The sequence below is a fragment of the Dasypus novemcinctus genome, chromosome 4 (genome assembly GCF_030445035.2).
Source record: "Dasypus novemcinctus isolate mDasNov1 chromosome 4, mDasNov1.1.hap2, whole genome shotgun sequence".
Classification (NCBI taxonomy): domain Eukaryota; kingdom Metazoa; phylum Chordata; class Mammalia; order Cingulata; family Dasypodidae; genus Dasypus; species Dasypus novemcinctus.
Window position 1 is genome coordinate 124,287,444 of NC_080676.1, and position 3,980 is coordinate 124,291,423.

Consider the following 3,980-nt stretch of genomic DNA (forward strand, 5'->3'; position numbering starts at 1 on the left):
GAATCTGTGTCTCTTTTTGTTGTGTCATCTTGCTGCATCAGCTCTCCGCGTGTGCGGCGCCACTCCTGGGCAGGCTGCGCTTTTTTTGCGTGGGGCAGCTCTCCTTGCAGGGTGCACTCCTTGCACGTGGGGCTCCCCACACCCCTGGATGGCATGGCACTCCTTGCGTGCATCAGCACTGCATGTGGGCCAGCTCACTACATGGGCTGGAATGCCCTGGGTCTGAACCCTGGGCCTCCCATATGGTAGGTGGACGCTCTATTTGTTGAGCCAAATCCACTTCCCAGTCATAAATTCTTCAAGATGAGTGTTATCACCCCATTTTATAGATGAAAAACTAAGGTGCAGCAAGTATAACTGACATGCCAAGTCCCAGAGCAAAAGAGAAAGCTGGTATTTGAACCCAGATTCTAAGATTCATGTTCATTCTGCCACACTCCATTATCTTTCAGGCTATTTCCACAATGGGTCATTAGCCATCTCTAGCTCAGGGGTCAAAAATTGGCTCTCATTTGTATTGTTTGTTTTTAATTGAATAGTAATGTCTTTGGCATGGATGGGCATGACATTTGAAACCAAACTAGAGAGTGGAATTTCCCAACCCTGCTGTGAGAGGGTGAGAGGTGAATTTAGAGAATCACAGCATGGTTTATTCAGGGGCCAGACTGTATGTACATTTCTTTATCACTTCCACTCTCACTCTCCCTTCTTCTCCCTTCTTTTTCCTGTTGGGTATCTTGCCTGAACATGATTATACTCTGTGGTATGTCTCCTTAGCATATCACTGTCATTTACTTCATTGTCTCTGGCATAGAGCTGGTGATTATTGCTTATGTTTCTATTTTCCCCTTACAATTAAAAAATAAATTCAGCATTCTGCTTCTTACCTTTGGTTTATTCCTTTCCTTAAATTCTTCAGTCTACCTATTTTAAGGGAAAGTATTTATTTATCTTCATTTTCATATTTTTTAAAACTATTTCCATTTCCTTTTTATCTTTATTTAAGCTTTTATGTACTGGCTTTAATTTTGTTTTTATCTTTCTGACATTTGAGGGCTTTTTAAACTTTTTATTTAATTTGGTCTTTCCCTCTGCTTCTCTTGTTTTAAATCTTTTTTTTATTCCTTATTTTAATAATGTTCATCTTAAAAATAGATTGGAAATCTTAAAATGAAGGAATCAAACTGTCACCATCTGAGTCCACAGAATCCTTTTCCTTAGCATGGTTAATAGTGGGCCTCCATTCTTTGTGGTTCATAAGCATGATGAATGGGTATTCATGCATTTGTGTGAGATGTGCCTCCCTCAAACCTTGTTACGAGGTTGGTGCATTACCCATCTGACGTGAAAAAAAAAAAAAGTGGACCTTCTGATATGGTGCAAGGTGAGGGACAGTGCACCAGCTGTGATATGTTCTTGCCCCAAAAGTTGAACCTGAATCTAATCAAGTCTTTAAAAGTTTCAGATTACAAAATTACAAAAACTTTTGGAAAAAATTAAATAGCATTGTTAGAAATCCAAAATGTGGAGCATTCCATAAAAAAACTAACTTATTTTTCAAAAAGTGAATGATAGGAAGAAAAGGAGGGGTAAGAGAGAGAGTTCAGTATATTAAAAGAGATGAGATATAACCAAGTTGTAACTGTGTTTGAATTCAAATTTAAAACTACAAAAAGACGTTTTTATGTAATAGCAGAAATATGGCCATGAACTAGAGAAGAGATGACACAAAAATTAGTATTAATTTTGTGAGGTTGATAATTACATAGTATAGTTTAGGTAAGAATATGTGCCCAAGTTTTAGAGATTTGCATGCACAAATATAAAGAGATCATGTGACATGGTATTTAAGAATTGCTCTTAAAGGAAAAACCAAGGAAAGGTATATTGGTAATTGTTGAATCTTATTGATGAGTCAATAGGGGTTCAGTATACTTTGATGTATGTTTAAACATTCTCAAAATTATATATATATATATAAAAGATCTATTCCCTTTAATAATTTCTTAAGTTTTAAAAACTTATTTCCTTTCTTAAAATTTTTGGTTGTTACATTTTTATCTCTGCTCAGTATTTTACTTCTAATTATATTCCTCCATGCCTTTCTCTTTATATATTTATTTATTGGTAATTTATTTTTATTATTTATAAATCCAGCAAGAAGCAAGGCCTCAAGTATAGTAGCAGTAGGAGAAGCCAGAATATTAGTAGGGAGAAAAGAGGTCTTTAGCCCAAGTTGTCTACCCCCTTGTCTCCTGCTTCCCCTAAAGCAGTTCTCAACCTGGGGCATGTAGCAAAATAATCAGGTTGAAGCTCTCAAAATCCACATGCTCAGGAGGATTATGATTCAGAATGACTTGGATGAGGCCCAGACAATTATACTTTGAAAAGGCACAACCAGTTGAAAATTTGTTATGAATTATTTCATAACTGGAAATTTGGTTAACTGCAGAATGAGTCTACTTACTCCAGTACTACAGCTTCTAGCAAACTGGAGAATCCCTCCTTCAAGCTTTCTTGTTCCCACCACTAACACTGATTCTAGTGCCAGGAATTATTTTTGTCATATCTTACATAAAGAGATCATGAACCCAGCACTCAGATCTTGGTTTCTTATACCATTCTCTAATGAAAAAGGAACCAGAGCTTCTTGGAGAAATGGATGATTTTCAAACTAGCACAGGGAATACACAAGAGGAGCCTGGTACATCTTGCAATTCCAGAAAGTAAGGACATGCTCAAAAACAAAAGGGTGGGGGTGTATCAAAGGGACCCAAGAGTCAACCAGAAAGGTTTCCAGTGGCTAAACCTGAAATGATTTGAATAACAATAATGTATAATTATATAAAGTATAAAATGAATATCCATTTCATGATGAGTAATATATTCAAAAAAAATGGATTTGGTTGCTTGATGACACAGTCTGCAGTTAAATATTTCTGTGGCTGAGAGCTGAGGGCCCACTTAGAGCTAATGAGAAGTACAGGTGCTTCCCTTGATAGTTCATTAGTCCAAAAGCTTGGTTTCCTACATTCATGAATGTAGCGATGTTGTAACAGCAGGATATTAAATCTCATTATAATGTGGGAGACATTTTAAAGTATATATGAAAAAATGATGAATTTTCCTTATGTGGCAAAAACAATAAATGCTTACATATCCTTTGTCAAACTGACATTTCTTTATACATCTGTATTATGAAAAATTATATATCAGAAATATGAAGTCAATATAAAAAGTTAAGATAAACTCTCACTATTGGACAAAACTAAATAAATTTGTATACAAGAATAAATGGAGACTTTAATCTCTGGACTGTCCACATGCCTGCTGGGCCCTGAGCCTCAGCAGAGTTGTAGCACCTACTCTCCAGTTCATTAGACTTACACAGGTCAGCTAACAGGGAGATGAGGATGATCAACCACCACACCAGGGAATGGAGAGTGTCTACAACTGCAAGCAGGAGAATCCCATCCATCAGCCATGTGGGATCTAAGCCCCCTCTCAATTTGGAGGTGGAGTGGACATGGCCATCCCAGGGTCCTCAGGATGGAGGAATAAAATATGGATTAGTGTGGACTTACTGGTATTCTACTATAGAATTATTGTGACTCTAACATTGGAAGGAATTGCATCATTAATGTGGAGACAGTGGCCACAGGAGTTGCTGAGGGCAGGGAGATGGAAGAGATGTGATATGGGGGCATTTTCGGGACTTAGCGTTGTCCTGAATGATATTGCAGAGGCAGATGCAAGATGTTATATATCCTGCCATAACCCACTGAGTGAACTGGGGGAGAGTATAAACTACAGTGTAAACTATAATCCATGCAATGTAGCAATGATCCAAAATGAATTCATCAAATGCAATGAATGTGCCACACTGATGGGGGGGGGCAGGAAATGGAGTATATCAGAACCTCATGTTTTTTAATATAACATTTTATGTGATCTATGTATCTTTTTTTAGAAAAGACAAT

The 3,980-nt window shown here is 37.3% G+C and overlaps 1 non-coding gene across 1 annotated transcript; it reads left to right on the forward strand.

The window, feature by feature from the left end:
• Positions 1-1,242: 1,242 nt before the first annotated feature.
• LOC111765357 (small nucleolar RNA U13) lies at positions 1,243-1,345 on the forward strand. Its single transcript, XR_002797730.1, has one exon. It is a non-coding gene; the product is annotated as a small nucleolar RNA U13 (small nucleolar RNA).
• The last annotated feature ends 2,635 nt before the right edge of the window (positions 1,346-3,980 follow it).